The 14772-nt window shown below is 40.9% G+C and overlaps 1 protein-coding gene across 1 annotated transcript in view; it reads left to right on the forward strand.

Annotated features, from left to right (window-relative positions):
- The window catches only part of NELL1 (neural EGFL like 1), a 1213537-nt gene that overhangs the window by 775452 nt on the left and 423313 nt on the right, over positions 1-14772 (forward strand). The gene's annotated exons all lie outside the window — the stretch shown is intronic.

Raw genomic sequence — 14772 nt, forward strand, 5'->3', positions numbered from 1 at the left:
ATGTTGATCCCACATTGATCACACACATATATTTTTTTTAAGACAGTAAGTCATGACCGGTGCTGTCTTGACCCAGTAGAGATGTTTTGCTTGCAAGTTCTGTTGTTGTTTTGTACATTATTATTATTATTTTTTTTTTTTTCCATGAATATTTTATTGAAAGAAGGTATGAATAGGTACAAAATGATGAACAGAAATAAAGTACATCAGGTACTCAACAAGTCATTCAAACGTGACAGATCTATGAGGTGTATAAATACCCTAAAATGGTACAATACTTTGAAATAACTTGACTAGCTTTGGATTCTTAAAAGGCTCTACAGGAATATAGACCCCAAGGATGAGAATAATAGATTAACCCAGTATCTAGGATAATAGATGTTCACATTCTCGAGTATATTTCTAACAAAAGGACACCAATAGACAAGTTACTAGACAGGGGTGAATGAATTAGGTACATGCCCTAAAAAAATGGTGCAAGGTAATATATAAATGCCAGGACTTAGGAAAGTAGTGATGAGTATTCCGATGAGTTTCGGAAATGCAGCCAGCAAGCCCAGATTTTCCAGAAGCCTAGTGGAGAATCTTTCGATTGGTGTATTAGTTCTTCCATCTCAGCCACCTTAGAAATGCGATGGAACCAATCTGAGATGGAGGGTGGGGTACTGGATATCCATAGGACCGGGATGCACATTCTCGCGGCATTAATGAGGTGTTGCGCCAGTGATCCTCGATATTTTGATCTCGAAATCGAGGAATGGTGAAGAAGTAGTTGTGCTGGTGTAAAATCAATGGGGAGGGTGGTGATCTTACAGATGAGACGGTGTACCTCTGTCCAGAAGGGTTGGATACGGGGACATGACCACCAAATGTGGAGGAGAGTTCCCTCTTCCTGGGAACATCTCCAGCATGTAGAGGGTACGTGGGGGAAAAATTTATGTAACTGGGATGGAGTTTTATACCATTTTGCAGCTATTTTGAAACCGTTTTCTTGAACTGATACATTGACAGATCCCTTGTGTATATGGGAGAATATGGTTTCCCACTCCTCCTCTGACCAATGCAAGTCCAGGTCTGATTCCCAACTACTGGATGATTGAAGAGATCTGGGATTACATTCCGTGAAGAAGAGGGTGTAAATTTTAGATATGAGGTGTCTTTGAGGTTCTATCGTGTCGCAGAGAGATTCAAAAGGAGTGAGTGATCTAGCAAAGTCTGGTTGATGCAGGTGGGAGACTAGGAAATGTCTAATTTGGAAATATACCCATTGAGGAATAGGTCGTCTGGAGTCTAAACACGGTACGTTTGCGCGCATTAAAAGATTTCCATTGGTGAAAAAGTGCCGGGTTAGTATCTCTGGGTGTGGCCATATGGAACGGAGAAAAGACTCAGATTGACCAATTGGGAAGTCTGAATTATGTCTGATAGGTGTTAGTGGGCTGCGGTGAGACGAGATATGTTGTGTTTGGCACACTGATCGAAACACATGTAAGGTAGGTGCAACTAACGGGTGTTGTTTACAGATCATGGGGATGTGTTTCTGGTCCAGCCAGGGTAGATGTCTCGTCGGAATAGGTGCAAGTGTGTTCTCCAGATGCACCCAAGCTTTCGTAGCGCTATGTACTTTCCAATCTACAATTCTGGATAGATGACAAGCCCAATAATATTTCCTTATATCTGGTAAGCCTATACCACCTTTTGCTTTAGGTATTGCTAATCTGTCGTGGCTTAGTCTGGGCCTTTTTCCGTTCCATAGGAATTGCGTGCAAATCGATTTGAATGAATTAAAAAAGGTCACGGGGAGCCTAATGGGGATCGTTTGTAGTAAGTAAAGTAATCTGGGTAAGATATTCATCTTGACGATCGAGGCTCTGCCAAACCACGAAAAGATGCCTGTGGACCATTTTTTAAGATCAGTTTGAATGGTCTGGAGTAGAGGGAGGTAATTACATTATTATTTTTTAGATGTACAGTGTTCACATAAACCCTCCAAACCCACATTGTTAAAAGCTAAACTTCATTACCCCTACCTGGTTGTTTACTGAGCGAACTTGCCCAAAACTGCACAGCCTTTGAATCTACAAAATCCTGATAGGAATGAATAGTGCAAGGTGATAATGTTCTCTTGGCAGACATCCTGGCCGGAAAAATTTTGAACCAAGCAGAATCATGCAGCAAAGGTAAAAGGGGGAATGTGTGAAGAAAAGTAATTAACGATGGTGGTTATATTAAGGAGATAGAAGTGCCCTGTTCTCAGGCTATGGACATTTAAGTGTTTTTGACGGTACAAGGTTTTTTTTATAGCTTAATGCATTTTATGCCTGATTTAGATCCAGTGATGTGCACACTCAGGTCCCTCTCTCCTCCTAGGACAGAGAGGCAGCAGCAGGAACCATTGGCTCCTGCTACTGTCAGTCACAGATAGTGAGGAGAGAGTGGGGGCAATGGACACACAGAGCTAGCTCAACAGCGAGTGTGCATGAGTGCCCCCAGAGAAAGCAGATTGTTATGGGGACACTTAGGACATGTAGCCGAGGGAAGGAGCCAGGAATGGTGGCAAGGGACCCCAGAAGAGGTGTATCAGGCTACTCTGTGCAAAACCATGGCACAGAGCAGGTAAGTATGACATGTTTGTTATTTAAAAAAAAAAGTATTTACAGATTCTTATCAACCAGAAAAAAAATGCTTTTAAGTAAGCCTTCTAGAGATTCGACGAACACCCCCCTCCCAGTTCAGTTTGCACCAGAACTCCCAAACATGGAAAACGTTTGGACACGAGCCGCTAACCCTAAAGTCTATGGGACCCAAAGTTGAAAAATCAAAAGTCCACCATTTTGAAGGATTATATGCAAGTTATTGGCCATACAAAGCGCATGAGGGCCCGGGTACTGCCCTACGGGACTTGTATCAATGCAATCATCTTTTTTTTTTTTAAATACATTTTTAAAGGAACAGTGATTTTAATTATGCTTGAAGTGACACAATAAAAATGAAAAATTCCCTTAACTATAGTGCCTGGGGGGGGGGGGGTCCCTTTAGTCTGCCTGTAAATTGGTGCACCTGTAGCATGTATAGAATCTGTTGCAGCAAAACTGACATATATAAAGAAAACAAAATGATATTGAAATTGATTTTCCCGATGACAATACAACATTTTTAAAAAAATGGCGTGGATTGTCCAGGGAATACGGGAGGTGTGACAATTTGCTTTTCTAAGCGTGTATCCTTCTTGTTTGAAAAGAAGATTTGCGACCCGGAAAGGACGCTATTTGTTGTTAGTAGGGCTCTTAGTAGGGCTCTTAAGCCGCGTACACACGGGCGGACTGTCTGTCCAACCTAGTCCGCTGAAACACATTTCAGCGGACAGTCCGCTCGTGTGTGGGCTTCAGCGGACTTTTTCAGCGTGCAGTCTGGCGGACTAAGTATTTCGGAATTTCCGTAATATTTCCGTCAGACTTTGGTTTCAGCGGACAATCCGCTCGTGAGTAGGCTAGTTGGACGGACTAAGTATGGCGCATGCTCAGAAAGGATTTACACGGCGGAAGGTTGCATTGCTGTGTATTGGACGTCCTATTTCTAGTCCCGTCGTACGTGCTGTACACGTCATCGCGCAAGCTTTCAACGGACTGTTTGTTCATCGTGTGTGGTCAAGTCCGTTCATTCGAAAGTAGGACGGACTGTCCGTCGGATTGTCTGACGGACTAAGTTGGCCATACAGTCCGCCCGTGTGTACGCGGCTTTAGAAGGCTCTCCAATCTCATTTATCTTGTACTATACCCCTAACACAGGCCAACTTCCTTCGAACTCTACTTCATGCTGTGTCCCCGGAACTGAGGGGGATGGTACTTTTTGCGGGGGATCAAACATAGCCCTAGATTCTGTTTTTGATAAGACCAGAAGACCAACATCTTCCTCTAGGCATTACCCCAAAATCGGTTCCAAATTGGCTAAACTGTTCCATTATCACAATTTTATTGATGTATGGAAGGAACTCAACCCTTCCAGGAAAGACTATACATTTTTTTTCCAACGTTCATCGAACCTACTCTAGAATCAACCACTTTTTTACGAACCCTGAAGGTGTACCTCTCTTTCGGGGCAAGCAAAATAGTGGACGTGACCTGGTCAGACCATTCCTTGATTTGGACATTGTGTGATACGTTAGCAGTGAACAAGGGTCCTGTCCCTTGAAGACTGAATGAATCACTTCTGAGTAATCCATCAGTCTGTTTTGACATAGAACAAAATCTTAAAGAATATTTTGCCTCAAAAAATCCAGAGGACAGCTCCCTAGTGATCAATTGGATGGCTCACAAAGCCACGATCAGGGACTATCTAATTGAAATAGCATCTCGTCTCAAGAAAAACTCGAATGTCCTTATTCGCGATAAAGAAAAGGAGTTGTCTGACCTACTGACTCAACATAAACAAAACCCAAACCTGGACATTAGGGACAAAATAGATTCTATTCGGCTGGAATTGAACCATAGTCTGAAGACCAAGGTGGAAAAGAATCTTCGACGGACTCAGGCTTCCTTTTACACGCTCAAGGATAAACCAGGTACCGTGTTAGCCCGTAATCTAACGCCTAGATTCTGCAGAATGGTACTCCCTAAAATTAGGCATGCGAATGGCACTCTGACACAGAATCCATAAACGGTAATGGATTTGATTCATGAATATTATTCTTCTCTGTGAACAGGAGAATGCATCATCTGGAGCCATAGACAATTTTCTTAACAATCTCACTCTCCCTTCTCTCTCAGATTCCCATTGGGAGATTTTGGAGAAGGAGATCACTATAGCAGAAGTATTAGAGGCGATCAAACAAGCTAAGACTTCTAAGACTCCAGGGCCAGATGGCTTTTCCACAGCATACTACAAGAAATTTGCAACTCAGTTAGCACCCCATCTCCTCCAGTTCTTTATGGCAATACGGAACTGCATAGACCTTGACACAGACTAACAAAGCTAATATATGTTTAATACCTAAACCAGACAGGGGCCATACTGATGTAGCTAATTACTGCCCAATATCCCTGATCAATAATGAACTAAAAGTCCTGACCAAACTCTACGCAAATTGATTCAATAACTTTGTATTACAATATATTCAAATTGACCAGGCTGGGTTTGTACCAGGGAGACAGGCCGCAGATCTGATTAGAAGAGCAGTAGATCTGATCTCTGTCTTGCGATCTAACTGGGATGGTGAGGCTGATAGGTGGGGCATGCTCTTGTCAGTGGACCTGCACAAGGCCTTTGACTCTATATTCTTGCCTTTTCTGTTTCATATCCTAAGGAAATGGAACTGTGGACTGACATTTTTTTCTCTAATGAAGGCTTTTTATATTCAACTCCTTCTGCTAACATTATTGGGTATGGTCATACATCTAACCCTTTGCACATCCAGAGAAGAGCTAGACAGGGGTGTCCTCTTTCCCCGCTCCTCTTCATAATTGCTATGGAGACATTGGCGATAGCTATTATATATACTCGAGTATAGGCCGACCCGAATATAAGCCGAGGCACCCAATTTTACCACAAAAAAATGTGAAAACGTATTGACTGGAGTATAAGCCTAGGGTGGGAAATACAGCAGCTACTGGGTAAGCAATGCCCATCTGCAGCCTCACTGTGCCCATCTGCAGCCTCCCTATGCTCATTTGCAGCTTCACTGTGCCCATTTGCAGCCTCATTGTACCCATTTGCAGCCTCACTGTGCCCATCTGCAGCCTCACTGTGCCCATTTGCAGCCTCATTGTGCCCATCTGCAGCCTCTCTGTGACCATTTGCAGCCTCATTGTGCCCATCTGCAGCATCTCTGTGACCATTTGCAGCCTCACTGTGCCCATTTGCAGCCTCAATGGGCCCATCTGCAGCCTCACTGTGCCCATCTGTACCTGTGATAACTAAAACAGCAGATGTCTTCCGCTGTGTCATGCAGTCTGTGCGGCCATCCATTGTAACAAAGCCCTGCCTTCTCTTCGTCCGTGATAAACGGAACACTGATACAGTTTCCCAGCATTGTATCAGTGCTCCGTCTATCACGGACTAGGAGGAGGTGGAGCTTTGTTACAATGGACGGTCGCACAGACTGCATGACAGAGTGGGAGACACCAGCTGTTTTAGTTATCAACGGTACAGCTGCAGATGGGCACCCTCACTCGATTATAAGTCGGGGGGGGGGGGCGTTTTCAGCCTAAAAAATGTGCTGAAAAACTCGGCTTATACTGGAGTATATATGGTAGATCAAATCCCAATATTCATGGCATTGAATGCGGTGGCAAAACACATAAATGTGGCTTATTTGCCGACGACATGCTGCTATTCATATCAGACCCTGTCACAACCTTACCCAATTTATTTGCCTTGCTATCTGACTTTGGAGCCGTTTCTGGATTAAAGGTAAATCAGCTAAAATCTGAAACTTTTAATATAAACATCCCAGATGGGGTCTTAATTTTTCTATATTCTATATGTCAATCCTTCTCCCTTAAATGGTGTACACAGGAGCTACCGTATCTTGGGGTTAAATTGACCTCTGACATTGCTACACTATTTCGGGCAAACTATATTCCTTTATACAACACTACAGAACGTGACCTGCAGACCTGACAAACCCTTAATCTTTCCTTGATGGGTAGAATAGCGGCCATCAAGGTGACGGTTCTCCCTCGCATACTATATTATTTTAGATCTCTTCGATACCAGTTCCTTCTGTTTTCTTCCAGCAGTTATAGTCCCTGATATATAGATTTATCTGGAATAAAGGTGGTTGCCGGGTGGTCCATTCTACCCTAAACAGGTCCAAATGGAGAGGTGGGTTGGGAGTCCCGCATTTCTTGTGATACTATAGGGCGGCACAACTGGTCCAATTATACCAAATTTTTGCTGAAGGATACAGACCTGACTGGGTCCAATTAGAGGCACAAGCCAGTCCAACCATTCCATTTTTGTATATTCCATTGGATATTCTAATGTGGCTCCCTGCGAAGGAGAATCGGGCGGTGTTGATCCCGTCTTTATCCCACTCTTTGCTTCTGTGGGACATAGCATGCAGGTTACACCCCTTAAAATCCCCCACTTTTCAATAATCCTCAATTTCTAATGGGCCAACATTTCACCCAATTAACGTGGTGGATGAACAAGGGTTTTTACAGAATTGCTCACTTTATAGATAATAAGGGGATAAGACGACTTGAATATTTTAAGGAAACCTCACAAATGCTCATGAGAACCTTGTTGAAAGACCAGGTGGATATAATCACTAGGACCATTTTTGAAAATCATTGCATACATGGACCTGAAACACAGGGAGGGATAACAGCGTTATTTACCCTATTCAATAATCAGGGTAACAAACCTTCCTACCAAACGGCTTGGGAATCGGACCTAGGGGAAATAGTGGAAGAAGAGTTATGAACAAAATGGTCAACCATGGTGCTTAAAGAGGAAGTACTTCCTCTTTGTCTCCCTGCAAAGGTAAAGCATAATGGGCTACTATGCATCGCATAGTAGCCCATTATGTGTCACTTACCTGACACAGGAGCCAGCGATGTCACCGCTGTCCCCTGTAGTCCGGAGCATCCATCTTCTTCCGGGTATTGCTGCTCCGGCCACTCACAGCGCCGGAGCAGCGATGACGTCACTCCCGTGCATGCGCACGGCAGCCGCCACTAACGGCATATCGCCGTTAGCAGCAGCTTGCTGCTAACGGCGATAGTGCACCTGCGTGCCGCTGTCACCGTCTTTTAGTAAATATCTCCTAAACCGTGTAGGTTTAGGAGATATTTCTTGGACCTACAGGTAAGCCTTAATCTAGGCTTACCTGTAGGTCAAAGTGATTTGTAAGGGTTTACAACCACTTTAAAAGCATACTCATTGGTAGAGGCAAACTATAAGATGCTAGCACCTTGGTATCTTGTCCCTACAAGGCCAGCAAAATTATACCCTGGTACTTCACCCCTTCTATTTTGGGGGTGCAGACAGGTAGAAGATATGTATCATGTCTGGTGGTCTTGCCTGAAGGTCCAACATTTTTGGATCAGAATATTCAACCTTATCTACTCAGTGACAGGACAAAATATACCTAGAGAAGCCAAAACGGGGTTGTTTACTGACCTGTCAGAGGAGATCCCCAGACATCTATGCTCTCTCACGATTTTTCATTCTCCTAGCGGCTAAAATAACTATAGCACGTGCATGGAAATCGCCTGTGGTCAATGTTACCTTGGTGAAACTCAAGGTGTCCTGGATTATGATCAATGAAAAACTGGCCAGTGTAGGCCAGTGTAGGACGAGATAAGCAAGCCGGGTTTGAGAAGGTATGGAATCCCTGGATTGCGTATCTCCAAGCTCCCTAAATGCTGGGTTATTTGTGATGAGGGGCCAGGGTCAGGGGGGACCCATCCCACTCTGCTCCACTCTATCTAATTCTTAATTTCTTCTCCCCCCTTTTTTTTCTCTCTCCGCTCCCTCACTTTTTTAGGCATTGGTTCGGTTATACCATGATGATGGAGGGAGGCCATGGGGGGAATTTATGGTTTTGTAAGATGCTATCGGGGGACAAGGAGGTCTCTCTTGCCAAAACACCACCTTTCTTACTATGTTCTGTTAATATGTATTCGATAAGGGCCACTGATGATATTGTATATTGAATCCTTGTTCCAACAATTTTCTGATGAATATCCAAGCATAATGTTCTGTGTTCTGTTTTGAAAATGTAATAAAAACTATTGGAACTAAAAAAAAAATGGCGTGGAGCCCCCTCCCCCCCAAACCCATACCAGACCCTAATCCAAGCATGGAGGCCAGTAGAGCGGGGGGGAGTGGGGGGGCAAGCAAGGTCAGGTACATCTCTTCGGCCAATCAGTGCTTAGAATGCACCGTGAACAGTGTCCCGCTGAGCTCCCTGCAAATTCGGGTGTTTGCCAAACAAGTGAATGGGCGATGTTCAAGCCCAACTTATGGTCCGTCCAAACTGCTCTTCCCGACACTATTAACCTCTATAGCTGTGTGTGCTGTAGAGCAATTCATCCTCAAGGATCTGCTTAGATCACAACATAGACTGCAAATTCAGATTTCTGAATTTGCAGTCTGTTTCTTAGAGGCCCTGCTTGTGTGCAAAGGGCCGACAGGCGGCCATGATTCTGCTGCAATAGAAAGTAACAGGGACACAGCGAAGACTATAATTTGAAGATGAATTTCCCCACAATGCATGCAGCTAAAGAGATGAATGAGGACAAGCTTTAAACCACTTTTACTGCTTATTTGGAATATGGAAATACTGCCCAGTGACAGGTTCACTTTAAATAACAAAGAAACTAAAAGTCAACTTGCCCTTTAAGAGCCCTTGCTCTCCGGCTTTGCTTCAGTTTACTCCACTTCGTATTTTCCTCGCCAGGCTCCGAAGTGACCTTCACAACCAAAATCCCGAAATTACTTTTTGTATCTTTTTTTTTTCATGTTCCCATTCTGGGTCTGTTTGTCACGTAACCGCCACAGTATTCCTCCATATGAGGCTCCGCCGCCACTGTAACAATATTTCTTCGTGACGCTGGCGAGAGAATTCCATATCATAGACCATTTGCTCCACAAATGAGCTGAAATGAAATCATTAATCATTCAGCCAGCGCGTTTGCCGCACTACAGATGTCTCCGTGTCAGCGGAGCAATATGGTTCGAGCGGCTGGGGGTCACTTCACATTCATCAGATATTAACGCTCACTAATACCCGCATGCAGAGCGCAGTTTACACCTTGCGGCGCTCGTTCCGTTTCCAGTGTTGAAATCTGACAGGTTATTGGAGGCGTATTTAATTCGAGGAACGATTAGCCACTATGATTACTCTCCAGAGTGGCGTGCGTGCGTGACGGGACCGCTGCTGATATTGGAAGGATTCTGATTGTTTAATATTTGTTTTTACGGACTTTGGTAGGCATCTTGTGTTCTGTAATTAGACATGTGCAATAGGTTTCGTTCCGAATTTGTTTTTTTTTTTTTAACAAATTTCGTCAAATTTAGAAATATCCAAATAAACGAAAACCTGTTTAACGAATTTTTCCGAATATTTGAAAATTTGTAAATTCGTAAATATGTAAATTCGTAAATGCGTAAATGTGAAAGTTTGTCAATTTTTAAATTTGTAAATACGTAAATTCTAAAATTTGTAAATTCGAAAGTTCGTAAATGTGAAAGTTTGTAAATTTTTTAATTCGTAAATACGTAAATTCTAAAATTTGTAAATTCGAAAGTTCATAACTTTGTAAATATGTAAATTTGTAAATTCTCAAATTTGCCAATTCGAAAGTTCGTAAATTCGAAAGTTCATAAATTTGTAAATTCGTAAATAGGAAAATTGGTAAATGCATAAATTCGGAAATTCTAAAATTTGGAAATTCAAAAGTTCGTAAATTCGAAAGTTCATAAATTTGTAAATTCGAAAGTTCGTAAATTCGAAAATCCCGAAAATTAGAAAATCTGAAATAATAACTAACTAAAAATAACGTAACTATTACTAACTATTAAATTGCAGGTATTGTAATTTCCTTTCAAATTTGGCTGTTAGTGAACGTAACGAATACAAATTTATCCGAAGTTACGAATTATCTGAAATAACGAATGCCGCATCTAAATTAATGGAATGTAACAAATTAATAATAAATAACAATAATAATAATAATAATTTTCATTATTATTATTTATTAATAATGAGTTCCATTCCATTTGTTTAGATGCAGAATTCGCTTTTTCGGATAATTTGTAACTTCAGATAAATTTGCATTCATTATGTTCACTAACAGTCACATTTTAAACAAAATTCCAATACCTATAATTTAGTAATAGTTATTCTTTCGAATTTTCGGATTTTCATTCTTTCGAATTTTCGGATTTTCTTTCTTATTTTCGAATTTTCAATTTTTTTTGTTTATTTTCATTCATATTGATTCTTTTTTCTTCTTATTGCATAAATGTAAGCTCCTTTTGCTCCCATCTTCCCTTAACTTTTGTTTCTGTTTATTATGTTTTTTTTTTTTTTGTTTTGTTTTTTACCCTTCAGATTTATTTATTTTCATTCATATAGATTTTTTTTAACTTTTTTTTAGTATTGCATTATTACAAGAGCACAAAAAACAAACAAAAAAAAACCCTTTTTTTGCCAGATGATATTGCCAAAAGAAAGTCTAGTTGGCACCCCAAAAAAGGCACCTACTACTTTATATTCTATAAGTTATTGCTGAAAAAAACAGGCTCATAGTGGAAACATAAGCTCATTCCTCTTTTTCCTCCCTTAACTTTTGTTTCTGTTGATTATGTTTATGTCTTTTTTTTTTAACCCTTCAGACTTATTTATTTGTTTATTTTCATTCACATAGATTTTTTCCTATCCATAGATCTACCCATAGAACTTTTGTTTCTGTTGATTTTTTTATTTCCATTTTATTTATTTTTTTAGCATTCGTTTGTTTACTTTCATTCATATTGATTTATTTTTTTCAGTATTACATAAAAAATGTAAGCTCCTTTTGCTCCCATCTTCCTTTCACTTTTGTTTCTGTTGATTATGTTTATGTTTTTTTTTTTTTTTTTTACCCTTCATATCTATGTTTGTTTATTTTCATTCATATAGATTTTATTTTACTTTTTTTTTTAAGTATTGCATTATTACAAGAGCGCAAAAAAAACCCCCAAAAATGTTTTTTTTGCCAGATGATATTGCCGAAAGAAAGCCTAGTTGGCACCCCCAAAAAAATGCACCTACTACTTTATATTCTATAAGTTATTGCTGAAAAAAACAGGCTCATAGTGGAAACATAAGCTCATTCCTCTTTTTTCTCCCTTCCTCCCTACTTTCATTCATATTGATTTTTTTAAGTATTACATAAAAAATGTAAGCTCCTTTTGCTCCCATCTTCCTTTTTTTTACCCTTCATATTTATTTATTTGTTTATTTTCATTCATATAGATTTTTTTTAACTTTTTTTTAGTATTAGTATTAATATGAATATGAATATTAGTATTAGGTGAGTATTAGTAGTATTATTACAAACGTGCAAAAAAATAAAGTTTGTTTTTTTTGTCAGATGATATTGCCAAAATAAAACCTAGTTGCCCCCCCCCCCCCCAAAAAAAAAGCACCTGCTACTTTGTATTCTATAAGATATTGCTGAAAAAAAAAAAAAAAACAGGCGCATAGTGAAAGCTCCTTTTTTTCCTTCTTCCCTTAACTTTCTGTTGATTTTGTTTATTTCTGTTTTTTTTTTCCTTTACGTCTTCATATTTATTTTTATTTATTTTTTTATTTTCATTCATATCATAGGTTTTTTTTGTTTTTTTTTTTCATTTTCACATATAAAAAAAATTTAAAAAAACAAGCGTGCAAAATAAAAATAAATAAAAAAATAAGCAAAAAAAATGGAGAAAGCCTAGCTTATCCCGCCCAAAAAAATGCATACATTACATTATCTAAAACAAAGATATCACTGAGTAGAAGCAGTCCAAGGCAAATTGTGTAATTTTTAATTTTTTTTTATATAATTTTGAGGCGTTACTTGTAGATAATTTTCTATCCAATCGTATGCCTTCCGTTTCATACTTGCCATCTATGCACAGTACTAACACTTCATTTTCATATTTTTTTTTTTTTTTAACCAAAACTGTGAATGTGTTTCGTGGCATGGATAATGACCACGCAAATCGTCGCTTGATGAATTTAAGATGAGTTGCCGGCCGCAGCCTTGTACAGTAAATACACAAAGAGTCCTGGGAATTGAACGCCGAGCGTCTGGCGTTGCACGGCTTGCGCTAATTTAGGATTCAAGTTGAATTTTAATGAGGAAGAAATAGTCTGAATAATTGGCCCAGATTTATTTATTTAATTATTTTTTTCTCATTTTTTTTTTTTTTTCTTCTCTGAGCCATAGTAAAGTATTGCAAGCCATTAATTTGCTCTTTTTTTTTTTTTTTCACACTTTCATAAAAGTTCAACCTATATGTCCGCTCAAGACCGCGACGGGGGTCACATGATCAACTTTGCAACCTACCAATTAGTCTTCCTCTGTGCTGCGCTCGGAGGGCTGAACGCCAAAGCCGCTGTCAGCTCCTCCAGTCGGAGGAGAGATATATCTTGATTGAGGCTTAAGTGGGTCGATTATTGGGGTCAACGGAAAGGACCTACCTTCCGTACATCAGCCGCGATATTAGACAGCGCTGTCCAAAGGGCCGTGCACATTCTGCACTGAAAGAATACAAGATTTTCGTTATTTTTAATGTTTTCTCTTTTTTTTTATTTTTTTTAATGTAATTTTACCGAACAAATAAATTCCCAACATGTCACATAATTATACGTACGGCAACAGTATCATTTTCCAATTTTCACCATCAAAAAGCCATCCCTTGACTTTCAGGCAGTGACGTTGCTTATGCTAAGATGATGTCAATGGTGTCATCAGTCTGCTGCAGGCAGGAAAATTTCCTCAGTCTCCTAACCCCCCCCCCATTAATTTGACCACAATATAATAATTTTGTAGCAAGCATTGACGGAACAAGGTCTTCTAGCAGGAAAAAGGCCAAAGTGCACCCCCCCACCCCCCCATAAGCTATGGTCTTGTCCATTTTGCACTCCCTCCTGCTAAAATATCCAATGTGGCCATCTCTTCTGCCTACCCATCAGGCCTCGCTCTGATAGCAAGCCACAAAGTGCGTCAGACATTTGTGAACACAGCGCGTCAGACATTTGTGAACACAGCCAAGATTTATCAATTGCCTCAAGTAATGCCAAACAGGAGCAGAGAGACAAGTTGTGTGACGCATTTATTAAAGGAGAAGCACATTTAAAGCCTGTTTGGTTGTATTTCAACTGTTTATCACAGCCGTGCGGATTGTTTTGCACTCCTGTGACCTATTTTCAGCTGACAGCGGGCTTAAGCACGCTGTCAGCTGATGTCACAGAATTGGCCGGGGCTGGGGAAAGATCGCACCCATATGGTTGGGAACCACTCACATGCCTGGACTGGCACCCAGCTCTGCCTCTCAGCAAGCCTGCCACTCCCGCCCCCTCCACAGCCCAGTGTTTCAGTGAGCACCGGGGTGGGGGGAGGGGGCAGATCAGAGCCAGAGATCGACGGCCACCAGCTCTCTGCTCATGGAGCAGTGAGAACTGATTGATCGGCTGTTTGATTACTCGGTTCTCAGCCTTTGACCGCTCAACAGCGGGGGACAGATGCTGCACCTAGGTAAGTATGATTCATAAATAAAATTTGCATACTTCACTTTTACTTACCCGACATCTCCTCTTTCCTGCTATCTGACCCACATGACAATTAGGTCTCATTCACATGGAGCATATGTGTCCATGCCCAGTGTGATGGCTGTGTACAGCATGGGCAGGCATGGTGTTCTGGGCATCCCTGCGCAGGCAGTCCAGTCTGAGTCAGTTGGGACGCAGCAGCGTCAAAATTTGACATGCAGACAGGAAGGGGTGCATGTATCCGAACGCACAGTGTCTGCATTCATGAAGATCCGTGCACCCACTTCTATAGGTGAAGCTCTCTGGTGGATGTAGGTGCAGCAAAAAGTGGCTCAGCATACAGGACCTGTCTCTGTGCCTGTCTGAATGAGCCCTTAGGGGAACTTATCAAAGCCAGAGCAGACAGGATTTGGAATGCAATGCTATGCATGGCAACCAATCAGCTCATAGCCTTAATTTTTAAAGCTGAACAAACTGAAGATTGAAGCTGATCGGTTGCCATGTACAGCTGTTCCAGATTC

This window comes from Lithobates pipiens, unplaced genomic scaffold, assembly GCF_037356315.1.
Source record: "Lithobates pipiens isolate NorthernLeopardFrog02 unplaced genomic scaffold, aLitPip1_a1.2 Scaffold_24, whole genome shotgun sequence".
NCBI classification, from domain to species: Eukaryota; Metazoa; Chordata; class Amphibia; order Anura; family Ranidae; genus Lithobates; species Lithobates pipiens.